The following is a 25,301-nucleotide window of genomic DNA, read 5'->3' on the forward strand; positions in this document are numbered from 1 at the left end:
GTCTAGAATTTTTTAGATGGCAACATTGAAAATTAGTTGCCACAGCACAAAGGCACAGTGCCAAGTGGGTATTATTTTTCTGTGCTTTAATTCTAAGTTTGAGCCCAGTCTAAGGGCAGACATATACCAAAGCTTTATTATCACTGAGTCAAGGATCACTAGAAAATAACGTGAAAACTTTATGTTCTACTTGATAAAGAGAAAACCACTTTAGGTAATCAAAAGGTACAGAGCAACTAGCAGGATTTCGCTTCACTGTGTCCCCTAAACTGTTAAGAACCAGATGGCTTCAGAGATATTCTATACGAAACTGATAAAGATTTGAATCCAGTGGTTTCTGGGGAATTCTAGGCAGTTGCCATCAGGATGTGCATAAAAAGTTAAACAGCAGTAATGAATTCCCTTAAATGTCTCTTAAAACGCATATGGATTCTGAAGGTCTGTATTTTGATTTCGTGCGTGCGGCCGATAACTCTAAGTCAAAACAGGGGAATGGACTTACTCAAGACTTTAAATCACTTGCATACATATTCTTCCTCTAAATCGGCAACAGAAAAAATAAGGAAGTGTATCTTACTTTTCAAGAAAGCAGAGATGGGCATATGGTGAACATTAGTTATCTGAAAAAAACGTTTTGGTCATGACTGACTATTGCCTCTTTTATTCTGAAATCACTAGTTGAGGACTGAACGGGCTTGACACACGTGTACAACATTAAAGGAAGTAGTGACAAGAATTCTCAGTTATGCTTCCTTGTAATAGGGATGAGAACACACTTTTGCTGTTGATGGTGGTTGGGGCTTGGTCAGTCTTAACTGCAGTCAGGGAGTTATGAGTTATGAGTTTTAATGTTTATTTAAGAGAGAGAGAGAGAGAAAGAGAGAGAATGAACACGAGTCCGGGCGGGGGGGGGGCGGGCAGAGAGAGAGGGAGACAGACATCCCAAGCAGGCTCTGTACTATCAGTGTAGAGACCGACGGGGGCTCAGACCCACCAGTCCTGAGATCATGACCTGAACCGAAGTCAGACGCTTAACGCACTGAGCCACCCAGGCACCCCCTTTTTGAAATAGAACTCAGTGACAATTTTCTCAACTTGTAGCCTTTTACCAGTAATCCTCAATATTCTCACATGTGCCTTCTGCTAGTGAAATTCTTATGGTAATAACAATGGAACATGTGGAAGAACACATATACCTGACGGCAGCGATTCCCAAGTCTCGATGGTCAAACCCAATCTCTCTTGAATTTGCCTGCATGTTTTCACCTGTGCTGGTTCTTCTTCTACTTTTACATGTACTAAAATTGACCCTTTCCTGCAGGAGAAATTCATTTCTGTTCTCAGTGCCATGGAAAGCTGAATTCTCAGTTTTCTTATTTTCACCCTTTGGACATTGTGGATCTTGCACTGAAACTACTTCTTTCTTTGCTCTGGCCATTAAGAAATTCCAAGTCAAGGGACGCCTGGGTGGCTCAGTCGGTTAAGTGTTCTACTCTTGGTTTTGGCTCAGGTCATGACCTCACGGTTTGTGAATTCAAGCCCACATTGGGCTCTGGGCCGACGGTGAGGAGCCTGCTTGGGATTCACTCTCACTCTCCCTCTCTCTTAAAATAAATAAACTTAAAGAAATTCCAAGTCACATCTGTCTCGTATCAAGTTATTAAATAAATCCTATAGTATGCATTTAAAGAGCTACTTTTCATCTTGACTTCAATTTATTTCTCTTCATTTCCATTTTCCCATCTATTTTTAACCTGTTGTAGTGTCTCTACCCCCTGCAAAAGCACTCCCAAAGGAGGAACATGAATAAGCGAAATCTTAAGTGTCATTTTCTCTCCCATATCTTCTTCTACACTTAACTGAATTTTCCCTTTTGCCCAGCCACTATTTCTATTCATTCTCCCTGCTAATCATCTCTGGAAGCCACCCTTTGTTTTCTTGTTCTACTGACATTGCTTTAGTTCAGGAAAGCCGCCTTGGTCTTCCCTTAAGAATATGGTTATTAATTCCCTGTTTACAAATACAAATATTATTACTTCTTTCCTTAAAAGCTTTTAACTAGCTTTTTATTTCCCATAAACTAACATTTAAATTTCTGCTATAGTGAACAGGACATTATCTGGCCTCCATTTTTCTTCTAGGCTTTTCATCTGCCTTCGTTAATAACCCAATGCAACTAAACACCCCATCACTCAAACTGCTAATAATACCTGAACATGCTATATTCCCCACCCCCTCCCCAACACACACACTTCCATGGCTTTGGATATGCTATCCCTTTCACTGGAAAACATTCATCTCTGTCTCCTAAACCTTTTCTCCATCCTTCTAGAGAAAAGCTGCTTCACTCACACTCTTCTCCTTGCCACCTTTGAATAATTCTCTATCTGCACATTCCACAGGATATTTTAAGTATTCGTTTACTTGTCTCTTCCCTTTGTGAAACCTGAATTCTTCAACAATAGGGTCTTTATTGTTCTTTGCAACCCTGGTCTCCAGCACAAAGCTTAGACATACAGTTATATAGATGTAATTAGGTAAGTTACAACAAAGTCATAAGGGAGTAGGTTGGGCCCCAAATCCCTAAGATGTTGAGGACAGTCACATAGGAAGACCACCATGTAATGATGAAGGCAGAGATTGGTGTTAGAGAGCCACAAGCCAAGGAAAGCCAAAGATCACCATTAACCATCAGAATCTAGGAATAGGCAAGGAAGGACTCCACAAACACCTTGATGTCAGACTTCTAGTCTCTAGAACTCCAGAGGCAATCAATTTTTGTCTCAAGCAACCCATAACCCACTCAGGTTATCATACTTTGTTATAGCAACTTAGGAAACTAATACACTCTTTATGCTCGTTTTATTTAAAAAAAAAAACCTTTTAATGTTTATTTATTTTTAAGGGAAAGAGCGACAGTGTGAATGGGGGAGGGGCAGAGAGAGAGGGAGACACAGAATCTGAAGCAGGCTCCAGGCTCTGAGCTGTCAGCACGGAGCCCGATGTGGGGCTTGAACTCAGGAACCGTGAGATCCTGACCTGAGTTGAGGTCGGACACTTAACCGACTGAGCCACCCAGGTGCCCTTCTCTATGCTCATTTTAAACGTAAGCACTAGTTTTATAAATTTCTTCTCATTTTGATAAAGATACAGAACTCACTTGAATGTATGTTAACTTCCATGAAGTTTCTAAACAATGTTTCTCTCAAAGGTTTCAAATAAATACTTTAGATGAGAATGGCACTATTGATAAGAAAAATATTGACCCAAGACATGGACATAGCAGAGCCCCTTCCTGTCTTGCACTGGAAACTTAAAGCATCAGTGGTCAGAGTTAGTACAGTTTTTTTCTAAACATAAACTCTAGGGGCGCCTGGATGGCTCAGTTGGTTGGGCGTCTCACTTTGGCTCAGGTCATGATCTCACTGTCCATGAGCTCAAGCCCCGTGTCAGGCTCTGTGCTGACAGCTCAGAGGCTGGAGCCTGCTTTGGATTCTGTGTCTCCCTCTCTCTCTGCCCTTCCCCTGCTCATGCGCTCTTTCTCTGTCACTCAAAAATAAACATTAAAAAAATAAAAATAAAAAAATAAACTCCAAGGAGTTATCATTTACATACAGTAAAAATGAATCCATTTGAGTGTCAAGTTTAAGGAATTCTGACCAATGACATTCCATGTAATCACCAGCACAATCGGAAAAAAAGAACTCCAAAAGGCTCCCTTGGGCCCCCTTCCCACTCAATCGTGCCTTGTTCCCAAAGAGCAACCTATTCTCGAGTTTCATGTGAATTGGATTCATACTTCTCTATGTCTGACTTCTTTCAGTAAGTATTACATTTTCAAGATTTATCCAAGAGATTGCATGTATCAATAGTACATTCTTTTTCTATTGCTGAATAGTATTCCATTACATGGATATGTAACTATTTATCCATTCACCTGTTGATGGACATTTGGATCATTCCCAGCTTTTGACTATTATGAATAGAGTTCCTCTAGCTATTCACGTACAAGTCTTTGTGTTGACATAGGTTATTATTTCTCTTAGACAAATACCCAACAGCGGAATTGCTGGGTCATAGGGTAAGTGTATGTTTAACATTTTAAGAAATAACTAAACTGTGCCAAAGTGGTGTTTGCTAAACCTTGATATTGCCAGTCTTTAAAATTTTGGTTGTTCTAGTGCATGTGCCTATTTTGTGGTTTTAATTTGCATTTTCCTGATGACTAGTGATGTTGACTCTCTCTTCTTGTGCATATTGGCCATTCGCTTATCATCTCTTCTGTGACGTTTCTGTTCAAATCTTTTGCTCAGCTTTTAAAATAAGTTGTCTTATTATTGCGTTGTAAGAGATGTTTATATATCGTGGATATAAGCCTGTTTCAGATGCACGTTCTGCAAATATTTTCTACCAGTCTGTGCCTTGCCTTTTCATTTTCTTAGTGGTATCTTTCAAAGAGCAATGGTTTTTAATTTTGATAAAATCCTATTTATCATTTTTCTTTTCACAATCCATACTCTGTGTTCGAAGAAATCTTTGCCAAAGTCACACAATTTTTTTCTATTAAATAATTGTAGATTATCTTTTATGTTTATTTAGATTTCTGATCTATTTTGAGTAAATTTTTGCATACGGTGTGAGGCAGGGGTCTGAATGAATTTCCTTCTCCTTATAAATATGTATTTATTCCAGCACCATTTTTTTGAAATAGCTATGTTTCTCCACTGAATTACCTCTGCATCTTGGTCAAAACTCGTTTGACATATATGACGTCTATTTCTGGACTCTCTATTCTGTTCCACTGATTTATATGCCTAGTTTTCACACTCCCTTGATTACTAGAGCTCTATGCTAAGTCTTACATCAGTTATAATAGTTCTTCAGTTTGGTTTTTTTCAAAATTGTCTTGGCTATTCTAGGTCCTTTGCATTTCTGTATAAGTTTCAGAATCAACAATTTCTAAAAACCAAGACCAAAACAAGCAAAAACCCTTGGGATTTTGCTTAAGGTTACATTGAATCTATAGATCAATTTGGTGAGAACTGATATCTTAACAATATCCACGAACCTGATACATTATTTATCTCAGCCTTCTTCATTTCACTTAGTAATTCACACATTTTAAAACAGCTTTTGTTAACATTTATGTCCCAAAGAGGAACCATAATTCTTTCTTCGTGTCTTGGGTCTTTTTATACTCTAGGCAGGACAAAACCAAAGCAGAACTAAGAAAATCAAACCATTTTGATGTTGGGCATAAATAATTTGTTCTCCCTTTTTCCATATAATGCATATGTTCATAGAGTAAAATTGCAGATGAAGATCACCTAAAGAGATTACCTGCTCTGTTATAGTTTGAGGAAAAAAATGACGATAATTCACAGACCAATTACCATAGGCCTCTAAATTTTTGTCATTATAGATATGAATGCAATTGATATCAAGATATGTAACTGTCATTTGAACTGTGTATGGCATGAATATATTCTCAAGTTAGACCTAGTTGGAAGAGAATTGCCCCTTTTCAAAACATTTTCCCTTTCCTTCTGTGACTGTTATGAACCCAAAGCTACAGGACTCTACACTGGTTATAGACTGAGATTGTATTCTAGTTGTAGATTATAGGAGATTAATAGACTAGAAGTTTATAGAGCAGATTGCGATTGCAGATTCGAGATTGAGTTCACAGGTACAGCTGGAGGCTGTAGTAGATTTACCTGGAATGTTTTTTGTTTCATTTCATTTGGATTTGTTTAGATTTTGTAAATTTGTCAAGGTCAGAAAAAAAAAAAAAAAGGATAGTTTACCATCCCCTATCTGTATTTCTGGAATACACAAAGTTCTGAAAACCCCCATTTTAAAAAATAGCAAACTTGATCAGACCCAACCTCATTTAGGTCTTAAACCTGACCTAAACTGACCTGAGGCTATTTTTGGTCTTTTCTATCCTTTAGTGTGAATATTCTAAAAATTCACTGCAGAAATGTTTATGCATTTGATTATGGGATGGTGTTGCACACCCTGAATAGTATATGATCTGTATACTACATTATCTTTCTAAAATCTGAAAAGTTCTCCATTCTGAAATACATCTGAGCCCAAAGATTTTACACAAGTGTTTTGGACTTGTGTATCTGTTTTCTTGTCTATCTTGAAGGTACATAGACAAACTGTGGTGCATTTCCAAAATCCTTTTCTGTGTGTGTGTGTGATTGTTGTTTTGTTTGTTGGTTGGTGTTTTGTTTTGTTTTGTTTTGTTTTGGTCACACCTCATCTGTGAGCAGCTATGTAAGTATGATGTAGAAGTCCTTGGCAGCTCAGACTACATTCCGTCTTTCTTTTTTTTTAATTTTTTTTTTTAACGTTTATTCATTTTTGAGACAGAGAGAGACAGAGCATGAATGGGGGAGGGGCCGAGAGAGAGGGAGACACAGAATCGCAACCAGGCTCCAGGCCCTGAGCCATCAGCCCAGAGTCTGACGCGGGGCTCGAACTCACGGACCGTGAGATCATGACCTGAGCTGAAGTCGGAGGCTTAACCGACTAAGCCACCCAGGTGCCCCTATATTCTGTCTTTCTAATAGCATCTGGCTCTTCGGGGGGATTCATCCCTTCCCTCTTGGGTACTAACTCTGGTATGTCCTCACAGTACAGAAGCTGAAGGGGACAGAGACTCCTGCCCCAATTCTGCCAAGTGTGGGTCATGTTTGACACAAACTTGGCTGGCCATTCAGATACACAGTCCTGTAACTCTTGGAGGAGTTGGGTAACAACACAATGACTGATTAAAGACTGTACATCGTACATCTCAGCAGCATGTAGTAACAAGTATGTTCCTGTATCTTAGTCCTCTGGACTTATTATTAGACTGTCCTTATTTCTTGGTACCTGTGAAAGTGACCTTATTTGGAAATAGGGTCTTTGCAGATAGAAGCAAGTTAAGATAATGTCATACTGGATTGAGGGAGGACCCTAACCCAATATTACTGGTATTGTCATGAGAAGAGACAGACATACAATGAGAATGCCATTATGACAATGGAGGCAGGGATTGTAGTGATCCATCTATAAGCCAGGGACTATCAAAAGATTGCTGGGAATCAGCAGAAGCTGGAAGAGACCAGGAAGACATCTTCCCTAGAGCCTTTAAGATAGAGAGTATGACACTCCTAACATCTTAACTTTGGATTTCCATCCATCAGAACTGGAAGACAATAAATTTCTGTTGGTTTAATTATTTTTTAAATTTGTTTTATTTTTTTTTTCATGTTTATTTTTGAGAATAGGGGAGAGTGACAGAATATATGGGGGGAGCGGCAGAGAGAGAGGGGGACAGAGGATCCGAAGCGGCCTCTGTGCTGATAGTAGAGAGGCCCGATGTGGGGCTTGAATTCACAAACTGTGAGAGATCATGACCTGAGCCAAAGTCAGATGTTTAACTGACTCAGCCACCCAGGTGCCCCCCACCCCACCTTTTAAAAACCAGTAACTCTATGCCCAAAGTGGAGCTCAAAATTACAACCCTGAAATCAAGAGTTGTATGCTTGGGGCAGCTGGATGGTACAGTTGGTTAAGCGACTGACTCTTGATTTCCACTTAGGTCATGATGTCACAGTCATGAGACTGACCCCACACTGGGCTCTGTGCTCGTCATGGAGCCTGCTAGAGATTCTGTCTCCTCCTGGCCCTCTGCCCCTCCCCTGCTTTCATGCTCTCTCTCAAAAAAAAAAGAAAGAAAGAAAAAAAAAGAGTTGTATATTCTACTTACTGAGCCAGCCAGGTACCCCACATTTCTATTGTTTTAAGCCACCTCATTTATAATATTTTGTTACACAGAAAACTTTGAAACTAACACACTGTTCTCTTTTGGTTAAGTCAACCAATATTTGCTTCTTTGGTTTACAACTAGGAATTCCAATTCATATGCCAAATAATGATCTATATATTCTCATGTGATTCATTCATGTAACATTTAAAAATTCTAAACAGGAATAGGTTTAGATAAAGTTTTAAATTTTCCTAAAGAACCACAAGTACCAAAGCTAGAAGAAGATAAAAAGACAACTCAGAAATGTAGCTGTAACACTACAGGGCCACCAAAATCCTGAGGGATTCCAAAATAAAATTTTGTTGCTCATATCAACAAATTAGTGAATAGCCAATCAGCGATTGGCTTTAAAATAGATCGTAATAGGCTGTCCTTTATGTAAGACAAAGTCTTCTTTTATGTTATGATTGCTTTTCAAGATATATTACATTATGATTAACGATCATGTACATTGTTTTGACAATCAGAGAATTTATGAATGAGAGACTGATTTGCCTGCAGTGATGAACTGAATTGTAAAAACAAAACAAAACACAAACACCCAGCATTAGCAGGGATGATATCATTCAAAATTTGCTCAAGAATTGTGTTACAGTTTTGCTTGCTTTTAAATCAGAAGAAAAAAAAAAAAGGCAGCCGAAAGGCATTTATTTTGTGGTAACAAGCATCTGACAGGTCTCATTAGAAATACCCACTCACAAATCCATAGATGTAGGCTGGTTTGTTTCTACCAGATCACATTTACGTGACCTCTCAAGCTATAGGCTCTAGATATCTTACTCATGCTTTTAGCTTTTTGTGAGGCGGAGTGTCAACAACTTTCACTGCTCTTTCTTCCCAAGTTCTCGGAGTGAAGGTCATGACTCTCACGAATCTACAGGGACACATGCAGGAGTTGGGACCCTGTGCCTAAGGTTTGTGTGTCAGGCGCGAAAGGCCTCCTTTATCTGCCCGAAACAAAACTCAAGGTCCAACAGAAATTATGACTCCTTTCTTCCATTTATGCCTGACAAAGCAAAATGAAACAAAACCGCAACAGTTCAAATCATCTGTGGAGGAATAAAAAAGTTGTCAAGGTGAAGAAGTATTACTAACAGGCATGGTAAGATTGTTCACACCAAAATTTCCAGGGAGATTTGTTGGGGCTTGAAAGTACAACTATGCCATAGTTAGCGGTGTTATGTGGGGAGGTTGGGTGGCTGTGTGCCCAAAAGCCTCATCGTTTCTCACTTCCCTTGATGCATTTACGGTAGAGCCTTCAGATCTGCAGGCCCCGAAATGCCATGTAGTCAGCACCTCAAGATGGATCCATTTCTTGCAACGAAATGAACCCAGTTCACATGAGCCTAATATACAAACTAGATGCCATTTTACCTAATTAAAATAGAAAATATAATCATGAGAAGACCAGATAAGGTTGGTTTTCTCAATAGCAAAGAGAACTAGAAATGAGAATCCGAATTGTAATGAGAAAGATGCTCCTATGTACGAAATCACAACAATGGAGATTAGCTGTGTGATTCAAATTTCAGTGGTCTTGCATCCACACTCATGGGCAAAAATCCACCACTGGAACACAGTGGGCTGACTCTGGGAACCTGACCTTCTAAGCCTTCGGCACTGCTGGCCACTCACAGCCAGCTGCTCGCCTTCTGACTCCCCATTCTCCAGCCTCCAGTCTGGCCACTCTCCTTCTGAAGGGCAACTTCCATCTCTAGATGTTTCAATGCTGTTGGTAAGACAACTGCTTTTGACATAAAGTCACCATCCTAATCTTGAGATTAGGAGAATCTTCTAGTCATCTAGTAACCTATTATTTACCCACAAATTCTTTTTTTTTTTTTCAACGTTTATTTTATTGTTGGGACAGAGAGAGACAGAGCATGAACGGGGGAGGGGCAGAGAGAGAGGGAGACACAGAATCGGAAACAGGCTCCAGGCTCCGAGCCATCAGCCCAGAGCCTGACGCGGGGCTTGAACTCCCGGACTGCGAGATCGTGACCTGGCTGAAGTCGGACGCTTAACCGACTGTGCCACCCAGGCGCCCCTACCCACAAATTCTTATACCATGTGATATTTAAAAGATTCCAACTTAATAAATTCTGGCTTGGAGTAAACTTGGTGTTTACCCTGTGTCCCATCCACAGGCACAATGATCCTGAAAATGTCTCTGCCTCTTCTCACTGCATAGGAGGAAACTAGCTCATGAACATAATTATGAGTTACTTGAGAATTAAGGGTGAGTCTAATGGGTATGTACGTGGCCATGTTTGTTGTATGAGTGAGTGTGAATGATGAGTGCTGCTGTTGACCTGCTTTGACCTGATGTCAAGTAGGAGGTGCATTGATCCATAGAGGTTCTCATGCCCACACTTCCTGATGACAGAAATAGTTTTAATTAAATCAAATCATTACTAATGAGTAAACTTCCAAGCTCCTAATGTGCCAGACATATTCAGTTCACAGTGAAGAAGTACATTGACCTTTGAAATCTGCTGTTTCATTTGAATAGTATAGGCTGTTTTCTTTTTTCTAAGCAATTTATGCAAAAAAGCAGGATGCTGCCCCCAAAAAGAATGGTCAGTAATTGCAACTATGAGTCAATAACACAGATTATTCTGCTGTTTTCCTCCTTATTGGAAGAGGATCAGACCCGTCTCCCTAACGTATGAGTCCATTAATCAACACGTTTATTGAGTGTCTCTTATGCGTAGGGCATTGCAAGAGTTCTAATGGGTGATACAAATAATTATGATATGTCCTCCACCTTGGGACATCTTCCATATGTGTTAGCTAACTCTTATTATGTAGATGTTAGTTTTCTATCATCACAAGGCAGTATTGAGGACTACAGAGCAGGTGGAAGAAACTCGAAGACCATAGGCACCTAACAGTGGGGAGGGTGAAGAATTCTTTAGGGGCTTTCATGAGAACTTGGCTTTATTCTCAACTTTCTCTTGTCAGATGAGAAATCATTTAAGTATTTTATGTTCAAAGCTATTCAACTTTCTTGGATTATGTAATATGTTGTGAATTTTGGAGCCGAGTGTAATGAATGGCAAGGTCAGCTTCTCTACCTACATGCTCGTCTTAGGGCTTGACATACTAATGACTCTCAGACTCCTATCTACAGCCCTGCCTTCCCTTTGACCTCCAGACAAAACATTGACCTATCAGCTTGACACCTGCAACTTGATTGTATCCTAGTAGGCACCTCACACCTAATACATCCAAATCGGACCTCTAGTTTTCTACCCCATCCCATTCTTCACCACCATCACAAGCCATCTTCACCTCTGTGAATGGTACCGCCATCTAACCACATGATCAAGTAAAAACCCTACAAATAATTCTTGAGTTGTTTTTTCTTCTTACTGTTCCTCCTTGCCTGTCCAATCCACAAGTCTTCTATGTCCTGGTTCCAAACTATAACTTTACCTATCTACTTCTATGGCTCTCGTCCAAGCTACCATCATTCTTTGGTTATTTTTTATCTCCTAATTTTTTTTATTGTGGTTAACGTACATAAAGTTTACCACTTCAGCCATTTTTAAGCGTACAGTTTGGTGGCATTAAGTACATTCACACTGTCGCACAGCCATCACTGCCATCTGTCTCTAGAACTTTTCCATCTTCATACACTGAAGCTGTGTACCTGTTAGGTAAGTTCCCACTCACTTCTACCTATAGCTTCTGGCAGGATCATTTTACCCTCTGTCTCTATGACAGAGGTTTCTACATATGTTTCTACATAGGTTTCTCTATGACAGGTTTCTACGTATTCTATTTAAATAAGATCACACAATATTTTCTTTTGTGACTGGCTTACTTCACTTAGCATCATGTCCTCAAGTTTCATCGAGGTTGTATCATGTGTCAGAATTTCCTTCCTGCGTAAGGCAGAATGGTATTCCCAAGCGCGTCGACACCACATTTTGTTTGTCCATTCATCCACTAATGGACACTTGGGTTGCTTCCACCTTTTGAATATTGTGAATAATCCTGCTACTTGCCCAGTCTTTGCATCTTCTCTTTTCTCCTAAAACCTATTTGCCTCACAGCAGCCAGAGTGATCTTTTAATCAGATCATGTCAGTTGTCTGCTTAGTATCTTCCAATGGCTTTCAACCAACCCCGTGATATCTCAACACCTCACCACACAGTCTTGCCCCGGTCTATGTTCTTCCCTGTCCCTCCGTGCACACTATATCCAGCCACAGACCTATTTGTCATTTTCAAACAGGAAAGACTGTTCATGTCTTGGGACCTTTACCCTCTGTGTGGAATGCTCAGTCCCAGAGTTTTACAGAAAAATCTCCTTTTCCTCATTTAGGCCTTTGCTGTAGGTCACCTTCTCTGGGCACATAATCTCAAGTGCCCTTTCTCCCAACCATATTGCTGTCACATCTCCCTTTTCTTTTTCCCCTGGCACTTATCACTATTGAAAGTTGATATATTCATTTATTGATTTACTTATTTTCTGTCTCTTCATTTTCTTATGTGCCATCGTGCAAATACTGACCAGTGGATAGGATAATGACCAATGTGATCTGAGAAATTTAAAAGTAGTGAACTTAATCAAAAAATCACCTGGCTGTTTTTTTGTTTGTGTGTTTGTTTTAACTCTTCAGTCATATAGTATACTAATTTCCAAATGCCATGCCTAGGCAATTGCAAAAGGGCATATCATACTTCAACTACTGAATGCTCTCTGTGATTATGGTGCCTATACTATAATCATATGTTGCTGACAAATTGAAACCAAACATCTGGAGAGTGAGTATGTCCCTTGGAAGTACTTAAGACATAACAGATCAATATATTTGGAGAGAGACATGTCAAAATCAGTGTGTAATTTGTAGTAAATGATTGTGGACACTCATCGATGGTACTTAAGGATCTCTGCTGGTATTGATCATATATTGCTATTAGGGAAAATAATGTGTGCTCTTAAACTGTGTGTATTTATGTACAAATCATTTATATATATGGTAAAATGTTGAACGATATCAGTGAAGTACATTAAGTATTAGTAAAATTAAGTTTTTCTCTTTTGAGATTAAAAAGTAGAGGCTCCGATATACTTATCATCTGGGATGAATGTGTCCCACTCATGAGTCTACTGGCTGGATCACGGACCATGAAGTGTGTCCATAGCAAGGCTCTGCTGTCACTGATCAATCTTCCATCAATATACTTTTTGAGGGGAACGACCAATTCAGTTGCTGCTGTTTCTCCTTGAAACGCACAGAGAGCCCTCTACGGTCACAGATATGATCTACTAGTTTCTGTTGAATCAAGTTATTAATATTCTAGAGTTAATTTTCCTTCACATCCTTCCTGGCAGATAAAAAAAAAAAAAGCAGAGTTTATTATAAGTCAAAAGAGACTTTCCTCTCCAGTATGACACTATGAAAAGATTTCATACAGTCTATCAGTGATTCAGTTGTACTCTCACTAATTCAGCTCATACTTGACCCTACTTATAATTCATGTAGAGAAATTTAAGCTAATGCCTTTCAGAATGAGAATATTTTGTATTAAGAGATTAGTTGAAAGCAGAATATATACAAGTTTTGCCCGTTGTTTATAAATGTATTCTAGTAAATAGGATTAGCTTTTCTTAAGAACTAAAGATATAGAGAGGGCATTTTTATTGAATTCTAGTGTACTGTAAGTTGCTAAAGTTTGGTGAAAGTCAAGGTGTTCGGGATGTTTGAGAGAGCAGCAGTCATTTGCTCGATGCACTGATTTTCTAGTTACGGTTTGTTTTGTTTTGGTCTTGAAAAATTAGATTCTTCACCTCATAGCATTTGAATTATTCCTCTGTAACCTGATTGCCTGAATAGTTTCCACCAAATTGAAAATTTTCTTTGCCCTGGAGCTTTTGTCTAAGAGTCAGGTCATGCCAAGTCAGTCAAGCCAAGCCATGTCAAGTGCATGAAGAGAGGAAAAAGCAAACTGCCTTTGTAGGAGGCCAGGTCTATTCTTGGCTTTGTCTCCAATTAACAGGTCACTTTACTGCGCTAGTATGGCTGTTTTCTTATCTATTGAATAGACACAGTGATTCCTGTTCTCCTACACATTTTTAGGAGGTGCCTTAGCTCCATAGGAAGTTGTATGGAAATGACTATATAAGTAAAGACATTTTGCCATAGAAGTTGCTCATATTTGAACTATTACTATGCAAATTAATCTCTCATTTTTAAAGCCCATTTTATCTACTGTTATTTATGTTTATTTATTTTGAGGAGAGAGAGAGAGTGCACCCATGAGCATGTGGGGGGAGGGGCAGACAGAGGGGAAGAGAATCCCAAGCAGGCTCCATATGCCATCAGTGCAGAACCCATTGTGGGCCTCAATCCCATGCACCATGAGATCCTAACCTGAGCCGAAATCAAGAGTTGGAAGCTTAACCGACTGAGCCACCCAGATGCTCCTATCTGCTGCTATTTTTATCCCTATTTTCAAATAAACCTTTCACAGTTAGTCTTCGATTTACAGACAAGTTGTGAAGATAGCACTGAATTCCCATATACCCCACCATCCAGTTTAATCTTTTATCAACATTTAAGGTTAGAATTTCATCCATGTCTTTTTAGTCACTAAAAATAAATCTATATGCTCAAGGTCTAAAAAAACAAATGTGGAATACCCTACTTGCTTTTCTGTGATCTTAGCTTTCCCTCCCCTTGCAATGGAAAACAGTGTATTTGCTGTACATAGATATATCAGTCATATTTTTGACTTCAAATAACAGAAAAGTCTGACTCAACTGGCTTCAAAAGTAAAGGAAATTTGTTAGCTGAGATGACAGGAAGTGTGGAGGTAGGGCCGTTCTAAGACTGATTCAGGAATTCAGTGATGTCACCAGAGCTCGATTTTTTCCATTTTTCTGCCTCATCAGTCTCCGTGGGTTGGCTTGTCTGCAGTCTAGCACTGCTCCTGATTGCCAGATGGCTATAGTAGTTTGTGCATCTCAACCAGAGATAACCGCAACCAGTAGAAGAGGGAAGGTTTCTTCTTTTCTAATTCTTGATCAGCAAGTAAGACCTTTTCCCCAAACTCTTCGGCAGACTTTCTCTTCATCTTCTTTGGTTCAATTGCATCATATACCCATGACTACACCAGTCACTGGTCAGAGAACGGGGAGGGAGGGGATGCCATAAATGGCTTAGAGTAATCACGATGTGTCTCTTGGGGCTGAGACTAGGGTTCTCCTCTCCTGAGGAAGTATATGGCTATCTACAGGACAGTGGACACCTGAACAAAAGTAACATTGGAGTAGAAAGGACTTGTATGGTGGTGCTGGCATATGATTGTTGGGTAAGCAATTAACAAAGCCAACTACTTGCATATTCATGGTGACTGGAAGAAATTTAAATGATAAAATAACTAACACTATGTGCTTATTATATACCAGGTATTATTCTAAGATAGAAAATCATTAAGTCATTTTCTAACGTCCTTTAAGGTAACAAAGATTTGGGGATCCAGTATGGGTATGAGGGTCCTTTAAAATTTGCATAGCTGACCATTTTACAGATTCTGAGATACTATATGCACCCCCAAATATTTGTTGAGCTATGTTGAATGAATACTTTGTGTAGACCTATGAAGCAAGATCTATTTTTGCTTCTTTTTGCTTGAATGTGATTTACTCTTCTAAATTTTGACTTATAACACTACACTTGATCTTAGCCAAAAGGCCGAGAAGCGATTGACTTATAACAATACATACATACTTCAAGTAGAGTTAGTATTGATAAGATACTTAATATTTTGTAGTAAGTTGAATCAGGAAGAAGGTTAACTTACCAAATTTCAGAATGTTACCAACATTTGGAGAACAAGCTCATTTCAAATTATTATCGGTTTTAAAAAATTATTTGTTTTAAAATTTTTTAATGTTTATTGATTTTTGAGAGAGAGCGAGCGAGCGCATGAGTGGGGGAGGGGCAGAGAGAGAGGGAGACACAGAATCCAAAGCAGGCTCCTGGCTCTGAGCTGTCAATGCAGAACCTGACGCAGGGCTCGAACTCGAGAACTGTGAGATCATGACCTGAGCTGAAGTTGGACACTTAACCAACAGAGCCACCCAGGCACCCCTGCTTTTTTGTTGTTTATTGAGGTGTAATTTACAAAGAGCAAAAGACCAAAAGATTCTCTTTTTGGGTATACAGTTCTACGAATTTGACAAATTGATACTGTGTACAACCACCACAATTAATGCAAGGAATATTTCCAACATCCTAGAAAGCTCTCTCAGGCCCCATTTAGTAGCCAATTTCTGTCCCTGGAGTTTTGCCTTTCCCAGAATATTATATAAATGGAGTCATAGAGTATACCATCTTTTAGATCTGGCTTCTTTCACTTAACAGAATTCTCTCCAGATTTATCCATGGTGTGGTGTGCATCTGTAGTGGGATCCTTTTTATTGGTGAGTAGTATTCCACTGGATGGACGTACCACAGTTTGTTTATCCGTTTCTAAGCTGTTGACATTTGGTTTGTTGCTAGATTTTGGCAACTATGAATTACATTGCTACAAATGATCCTAAAGAGGTTTCTGTGAAAACACAGGTCTTCATTTCTCTTGGGTAAATGTCTAGGAGTAGAATTGCTCAGTTATGTGGTATGCACTTAATTTTTCAAGAAATTGCCAAATTATTCAGCCAAAGGCTATAACGTTTTGCACTCCCACCAGCAACGTAGGAGGGTTTCAGTTACTGCACATCATCCCTCTGTATTTAGTAATGTCAATTTTTTGGAGCTATTCTATTAGGTGTATAGTGGTGTTTCGTATGATTTTCATTTGTGTTTTCCTAATGAGTGTGGCCAAATATCCCTTCATGTGCTTTTACAGCACATCTCTTCATTCGTTAAATGACTGCTCAAATCTTTCCCCAATTATTTTTTTAAATAAATAACTTAATAAACTTATTTGAGAGAGAGAGAGAGAGCACACGCACGCCAGTGCAAGTGGAGGGGCAGAGAGAGAGAGAGACAGAGAGAGAGAATCCTAAGCAAGCTCTGCAATGCCTGCACAGAGCCTTATAGGGGGCTTGAACATACAAACCTCGAGATCATGACCTGAACCAAAACCAAGAGTCGGACCCTTAACCAATTGAACCACCCAGGTGCCCCCTTTTCCAAATTTTTTATTGAATTCTTTGTTTTCTTAGTATTGACTCTTCAGAGTTTTCAAATATTGTGGATACAAGTTCTTGTCAGATAGGATTAGAAAGTATCTTATTCTAGCCTGTAGCTTATGATTTCATTTTCTTACCCCTGTCTTTAGAAGATAAATGTATTTTTAAGATTCAAATTTTTCTATTCAAATGTTCTAGGTCTAGGGAAAATAAAACCAATTTTTTCTTTTGAAAACCCAAAAGACTACGATAATTTTCACAATAGATTTTTCCCTGATATCCTGAAGAAAATGTGAAACAATATAAGACTTTCTAAATACTAAAATTATGAGCTATTTTGTTCCTAAAATTCATAATTATTTATCTTTGTCCTGTAGGTTTGCAGCATGATTATTACGTGTAATAGAAAATTAAGCTGTAGAACAATGTTCATGAACTTTTCCATTTTATGATTTTTTTTTTTTTTACTGCACGGAATTATATATATTTTTTATTATTTTTTTTTTAAATTTACATCCAAATTAGTTAAAGTATAGTGCAACAATGGTTTCAGGAGTAGATTCCTGAGTGCCCCTTACCCATTTAGCCCATCCCCCCTCCCACACCCCCTCCAGTAACTCTCAGTTTGCTCTCCATATTTATGAGTCTCTTAAAAATATGGAAGCTTCATGAATTTGCACATCATCCTTGCACGGGAGCCACGCTAATCTTCTCTGCATTGTTCCAATTTTAGTATATGTGCTACCAAAGCGAGCATGTTCATGAACTTTTTCTTCTGGCTCATTATAACACCATTATGTCAGATGACTCCCCCCTCCGCCACAAATTACCAATTACTGGAATAGTGTCATATTAATTAAATGCAATACTAAGCCAATGCTCTTGTTATACAACTTTGGAGATTTGGTCTACCTGTTGAGATAGGTTCAGTCACTGAGATTTGGGGGCTAGCCTGAGTGTTTATTTGATTTCTGGCTCTTCTTGAGTGGTGGTGGTTGTGTGTGGGTAGGTTGCTCCACTTAGTTTCTCAGAGCCCTTGGCAGTGGAGCCTCAACCTCTGGAACTTTGGATGGGTTGGACAGCCGCATAAGACGGGGAATGGAGCATCCTTCTGGGCTTTTCACTGACAGCTCATCTGCTCACCTTTCCTCAGCCAGGATTGGTAGCATCGCCCTGTGAAATCGTGAGGAGGCTGGAAAGTGTAGTCTGCTGTGCATTCGAGAAGTGAAGGGGAATCCAATAGGGGTGAGCACTAATAGTATTTATCCCATATTCTAAAAGAACATAAAAGATAAATTATAACCATGTTATTTAAATTAGACCTTTTGAGACCATTTTATTACTTACTGGCTGGGAAACTGGGATGAGTTACTTAACCTCTGTGAGCCTCAATGACCCCATTTGGAGAAGGGGTAATAGTGATGGTTAACATTTATTGTGTGTATACTAGGAGCCAGGTCCTGTTAGAAGTACTCAACATATAGGACACGCTTTAATCTTTGCAACTCATAAGCAGCAAGAATGTATCGTCCTTGTTATAGATAAGGCAGTCGGGGCCGAGAAGCCTGAGTAACTTGTTGACCCAGATGGTTTGTGAGAGTTGGTTCTAGGATTGGAAGCCAGGCATCTGGCCCCAGCACTGCAGGCCTCGTGACTAGTCCCCATTTCTTCTTTTGTAGTCATCATACCTGTTTGAATTAGGTGACTGTTAAATGCCCAGCGTACTAGGTTCAGTGCTGGCCATTTTAACAGTGTAGATGTGGTGGCAAAGATAGAAAGGGAAATTTAGCTAATGTATTCATTTGAGTATTTCAGTAAAAACGGTGGTTGGGTGGGGTCGGGGAGCAGAGGAGGTGGTGGGAGGGGTCATCCCCAAATGAGTATGTATCTGGCTAAGAGTTTCTATCCACAGTTCCGTAAGGAGGTCCTTTGTTTTCTACAACTCATTTTCCACTCTGATCTCAATATTAATAGTGACGTTCATGGAGGTGTCAGTTCTAGCTTGGATACTGGACAGATATTCACAGAGGTCTACAATATGGTCTTTGGTGGAGGTGCTGCCTTATACATTTCTGCATCTGTCCCCTCTCTGAGCAGAAGTAGCTTCTATCCTGGCCCTCTTAGAGTTCTATGCAGCTTAGGGCTCAGTGTTTCTGGGTATGTCTTCAGCAATCAGTAACTTTGTTAGACATTTTGACCAAATTTCTCTGGCAGCACATACAAGAAATCACCCAGAACCCTATGCTAAGAATTCAAAAGATACCCTTGTCAGTTAGGGATACTTTGGGATCAAGTAACGGAATACCTAAAAGGTGATGGTTGAAATAAGAAGAGTCTGGCAAGTGCCGACCTGGGCTCAGTAGCTCCTTTCCTTCTGGCTCTGGTAGTTTGTCTTTTCCTTATGGTCACAAGATGGCTACTGTAGCTCCACCCATCGCATCCTTACATCAAAGGCAAAAGGATGGCAGAAAAGGGGTTTTCCTTCCATCAGGGGAGAAAAATTTCCTCTTAAACTTCACCATAGGTGTTTCCTTGCTGCTCACTGGCTGCAGTGGTTCTGCGTGCTCATGACTGGACCAGTCCACCTGCACTGTGATAAAGCATCTTCCTCCAATTCTTGGTCAAGATTGTACCGTTAGGAAGGATAAATGAGTGTGTGTGTGTACAATCAATTTTGTTTGCCACATATGCTTTCTTACCCCATAAACTCTTTCCTATAGGCATCCAGGAACAGATCACTCCCTATATGAATTTTTATCCTGAGGACCTGTTAGCCTCTCTGGAACTGACCCCAGGGCCCCCCCCGAGGATGGCAATATTGTCTCCCCCTCTAGCTGGGGGGAGGGCAGATCAGGCTGTCTCTGGTCAGACTCCAATTTCAGCATACGGGGAGTTAATGGTTTCCAAAGCAGTTAAGATGCCCTTCCTCATCACATCTCCAGCTATAGCAACAAAATGCTTCTGTGCCAGTTACAATAAATGAACCCACTATGTTGGGGACTCTGTAATTTGACTCCACTGAGCTGCAAACTCAGATCCTCTTTAGGTAGAGATTAGATCAAGCATTTCAGGACAGTTTGTATCAGGCGTCATGTTTTTAATGAGATAGGACACCAGGTTGAGTCTGATGCATATTCAGCTGAATATTTCAAAGTTAGTTAATGAAAGCATCTGGACTATCTTTAGATCATACAGGCTGCCATGCTAAAAGGGGCTCATTATAAAGTCATCCTAAGAGCGGTTTATTTTGTTCTGTTGAACTTTCACTATTTATGAGTAAAAAGGGATAGTTTTTTCGATTCTCCCTTTCAGAATTTCTGCAACACATGGGAAAGACCAGGGGCTAGGGGGGGTTCCACAAAGCTTGCCATGTCTACTGTCAGATTCCTTTTAGTTGTTCTTACTCCATAGTGGGGGCTAGGGGTGCAGAGGGAGAAGAATGGGGAGCCTACCGACGCCAAGTTTGATACGGTTGTCTTCTGGTGTTCCATCAGGTACTACTAACTACAAGAAGACGATCTCAGGGTGTCGATCACAGGTCAGTCTGGGCACCAGACACCACAGTTTCATTTTCAGGATTAAGTACACATACGTCTTAGTATTTACTTTTTGTTTTTCAGCTTTCTGAAAACAAATAGTATAGAAAGAAATCCTTCTCTTTAGAAAACAACATTTTGCCAAGTTTTCTTTATTGTTACAAAAAAAGAAAAAAAAAAAAAGCAACTTTGGGTACCTGGCTAAGTTGTTAAGCATCTGACTTCGGCTCAGGCCATGATCTCATGGTTCATGAGTTCGAGTCCCACTTCGGGTGAACATGGGCCCCATCTCTTTCTCTTTGTCTCTCTCTCCCCCCACCCCTTCTACACCCCCTAGGTCACTTGTGCCCTCTCAAAAAAAAAAAAAAAAAGCAATAAGCAACTTCTACAAGGAGCATAGTTCAATTAGTTAACTCCCCTGTTACTGGGCATAAAAGCACTTACCTAACCTGGCCAGGGGTATAGCAAAGAGTAGTTAATTGTTTGCCAAATGCTGTCAAGCTCCCAGGTGAGAGCCACACTTTCCATGCCCAGCATTACTGTTGCAGTATTTCCCTGCCCCCAAAGAGAATCTGCTCCAGAATCTGCCTCCAATGTGTAGGGATACTGGCCTGTGTTTTGAGAGGGGAGCATCAGAAGTTGCTGAATTTTTAAAGAACTGTTCAGCTTGCCTGTGATCTAATAAGGTTTATTTAAATTTTTTTTAACGTTTATTTATTTTTGAGACAGATTGTGAGCTGGGGTGGGGCAGAGAGAGAGGGAGACAGAATGCGAAGCAGGCTCCATGCTGAGCTGCTAGCACAGAAACCGACACAAGGCTGGAACCCAGGAACCGTGAGATCATGACCTGAGCCTAAGTCAGACAGACACTTAACCGACTGAGCCACCCAGGCGCCCCAGATGAGGTTTATTTTTAAAGGCGGGGGTGCTGGCAAAAATCATGTCTTTTCAAAAGCCCTAAATAGTGTCACAAACATCAGTCAGAAGAAGAATAAGGGCACAAACTAGTAATTTCCCCAAATTCCTTTTGCTTTGCCTTTGTTTGTTTGTTTCTTTAAAGATCAAATTCGAACATCGTTTTATGCTTTCTTTCAATGAATTAACAGTGGCCCGGAGAAAGTATTTCAATCCTGTTCAAGACACTTTTTCTATGTAACAAACCCACGCACCTTTCAGGGCTCAGCAGGTGCGCAGTGGACTTGGGCCGTCAGTCAGACGGGTATGTGCCAGCCGCGTTCTGTGCTGCCCTGCTGCCCAAGTTGTATTTATGGCAGAGGCTATGGTCACTATTGAAACCAACACGGGCTCGCTGCCTCGGAGCTCCTCCTCCAGAGCAAAAGAATGGTAAACTAGACATCTGTCTGTGAAAACAATCAACTGAGCATATGCCCACAGTCAAATGAGGGTCTTGTTCCGCCGGTCTCTTAACTTTTGGAAAAATGGCTTTTTCTAAATGAGTTTTCGAAAAGCAGTCATAAGCTAAGCTATCCACATTATACTGATTTCTAAATTAGCACAGAAAATGCACATTTTTAATGGTGTAGATTATTAAATGGATCCTTCTATGATAGTAGTAATATTAATTATATAATGTATAATAGAATTATAATATATGATACAAGTTTTATTAGAGCTATGATTTATGGTGCATTAAGTACTAATCTTGTTTAATCCTCATAGTAGTCCTAGGTGGTAGGTATTATTTCAGTTGGGCAAATGAAGAAACTGAAGGTTTTGGAGAGTTTGCTTTTCTGTAAGTGGATAAGCAGGGATTCCAGTCTGTTGTCAAAGCCTGTGTGAGTCACCAGGCTCTACCGGGTCCAGGTCGAGATTATATGCTAACCATTTTTGGTGATGATCAGAAAAGTTCATGAATTGTTATTGGCTTAAATATTATCCTTACATGAGAAGAAGATGGTACACATAACATCTGTGGACTGTTTTCAATGGAAGGAAAATCCAGTGAACATATAAATTGGCCAGGGACTAAAGAAGTCTTAAAAATGTTTCCAAATTCATTCTTAGTGGCACATTCTTAAACTAAGCGGCGATGTATAGAAACTGACTGCCAGCAAACAATAAGAATTTTAGGTTACGAAAGTCAAAGTAAAATTAGGGCAGGAGGGCAGGGCAAAAACAGCTAAGGTTCAGAATGCTCATTTGAAAATACACAGCAACCCTTTACTTTGTAAATAATAAACCTAAGGTATTGGAAATTCCTTCCAGAATAGATTATTAACCTTGTGGTGCAAAGGACAGTGGACAGGAGACTAGGAGCTACAGATTCTGGTCCTGCCCCTAATTAGTTAGCTATGTGACCTTGGACAAGTCACTTGTCCTCCTGCACAATGAAACCTCTGGTCCCTTCAATTCTCAAATTCTGAGTCTAGGAGTCAAACTCGTCTCCTCTTTGCTAATGGCTCAATTTTACTTTCTGCACACCTCTTAAGACATCATCAGGGAGCAGAGGGGAAATGCAATTCCATTTTCACATGAGTTTCTTTGCTAAATCCACGCCCCCATTCTGCTGTTTTTAACCCCTCTGTCATGGCAAAAACACTTTCAAGGATGGGAGGGGAGCAAGGAAGATGAAAATAATTTGCCAAAAGACTGAGTTTTACATTTACATGCGAAGCATTCATGTACACTTTGCAGTCTCTTTCATTCTTCTGCTTTTCGATTATCCTGTTATGTTGATTACCTTTTTCATTTATTGCAAAACGCTTCTTAAAAAGTATTAATTTTGAAAATGAAGATGCGTATTTCTATTCAAATTAACAAACAGTATTTTTCGGCTTTTACCTACTAATCTGTCACGTGCAATGGTCATTATTTAAGCTGCTAGAATAAACTGACACAATTAAAAGGTTTTAGGAAAATAATTTATGGCTTAATGGTAAGTATATTAACCGAAGGTACATTACTGGGTAAAGCATACCCATCTCCTTTATCCTGGAAACTATTTTAACATTTCTTTTGGGGAGCATGTTTTAAAACAAATATTACAAAGACACAATCACTACCTTATAGAAATGCATTGTACTATGTAGTAAATTGATACCCAGATGATATAAAGACCATGAAAGAGAAGGCAGGCACATTCTGCAGCTGACCTTGAAACCCCCGCCTGGTTTTACTGAAAGCAAAAGAAAATGCCCAAGGAGCATGTAAAACTATCTAATAGAATATATCCTCAAATCTGGAGATCCTTATGCAGACCAAATGCACAGGGACCCTGCGTTTTTCATCAATAATGTCACTTACCTTTCACACCTTACTGAAACAAACAACTATCCATGGCCTTCTACTGTTTATCTTGAGTTTTTAAGTCATTTTTCTATTGACATATTTAGCTTATATAAATTACTGAACAGACTTGAGCCACGGATAGTTCACTTGGTGTCATAGACCCAGTGGAAAGGAATACTGCTTGTTTTATTGCTCAGACTGATCAACAAGATTATGAGTTCTTTTCCAAATGCTTTGAATTTATTTATACTTGCACTAAATATGAATGGCCTAGGGCAGATATTGGAAATATGTGGCATTTATGTGATCACTATCCACTTCAAAAGCTAGTGCACATAACTGATCATACCCTTATTTCCTGATGAGCTGAACTGGGTCTCAGAACCCTTCTTAGCAAACACAGCCAGCATAAACAGTGAACTAGTTGCTGTCCAGATTCTAGAATTAAAATAGCTTATTAAAAGCCTCAAAAGTTTCTTTCCTAATTACACTGTGACTGACTTTTCTGAACATTTCAAGCCTTTTTCATTTTGATAAGTAATGATTTTTTTTTTTTTAAAGAAGGACCTTTTATTGGGTCTTTTAAAATTCCCCACAGTACTGAAACACTTTTAAATATACATTAGAGACTCAATAAATATTTGTTTTGAATAGCCTAAATGCTAGAAATAGATGACAGTTATCACATAGAAGCAGAGGAATATCACAGAGGTAACTGGGTGTCTGTTCTCTCCAGATACTCATGGAAGGAACCATGCACCAGTTTTTGGCCCTAACACATTAAGTCCTGGGAAACTGGCAAAGAAATGTGAAGTTCCAATTCCTTTGGTATTGTAAGTTTCCAAAATATGAGGAAATGTGTCAAATGTCTATGGCTTTCAAATGATAATATACTCTGACTTAATGACTAAGAGCAATGCCCACTGAGCAGTTCACGGACAGTGTCTCTTCCAAGTCAGATCCTGTTGGCAAATGACCAAAGAACCCTTCTTTCCTGATCCAGTCAGCCACTCCTATGGCCCGGAAGCACTTTGCCCATGAACTCAGTATTATAAAAGTGAGCGGTTAGAAGTACCATTTGCAGCTAATCTAAGAATTCCACTGAATATCCAAAAATTTGTGTTGGAAACACATTGGCACTTTGACTTGATTTCAGTGGAAACTATTTTTAATTTTTTCAATGTTTATTTTTGAGAGAGAGAGAGCAAGAGCAGGAGGGGCAAAGAGAGAGAAAGAGAGGAGAGAGAGAAGGAGAGAGAGAGAAAGACAGAGGGAAGGAGACAGAGAGGGAGGAAGGGAGGGAGAGAGAGAGAGGTGGAGACACAGAATCCGAAGCAGGCTCCAGGCTGAGTTGTCAGCACAGAGCCAGATGCAGGGCTCAAACCCACAGAACGCGAGATCATGACCTGAGCTGAAGTTGGATGCTTAACCAACGGAGCCACCCAGGCACCCCCCCAAAGGAAACGGTTTCTTAAATTTTGAATAGAAATGTAAAGATAAAAATGCCTTAAGCCTAATTTTTTAAAAAGAGAAACAAA

General features: G+C 39.6%; 1 protein-coding gene, 1 non-coding gene and 1 pseudogene across 5 annotated transcripts in view; all 3 read right to left on the minus strand.

The window, feature by feature from the left end:
* The window catches only part of CDIN1 (CDAN1 interacting nuclease 1), a 282,241-nt gene that overhangs the window by 37,244 nt on the left and 219,696 nt on the right, over positions 1 to 25,301 (minus strand). The window lies entirely within an intron of this gene.
* LOC113602124 (uncharacterized) lies at positions 15,429 to 15,548 on the minus strand (annotated as a pseudogene).
* LOC113602151 (U6 spliceosomal RNA) lies at positions 17,629 to 17,735 on the minus strand. The gene has a single exon (XR_003423513.1). It is a non-coding gene; the product is annotated as a U6 spliceosomal RNA (small nuclear RNA).

Source organism: Acinonyx jubatus, chromosome B3 (genome assembly GCF_027475565.1).
Source record: "Acinonyx jubatus isolate Ajub_Pintada_27869175 chromosome B3, VMU_Ajub_asm_v1.0, whole genome shotgun sequence".
NCBI lineage: Eukaryota > Metazoa > Chordata > Mammalia > Carnivora > Felidae > Acinonyx > Acinonyx jubatus.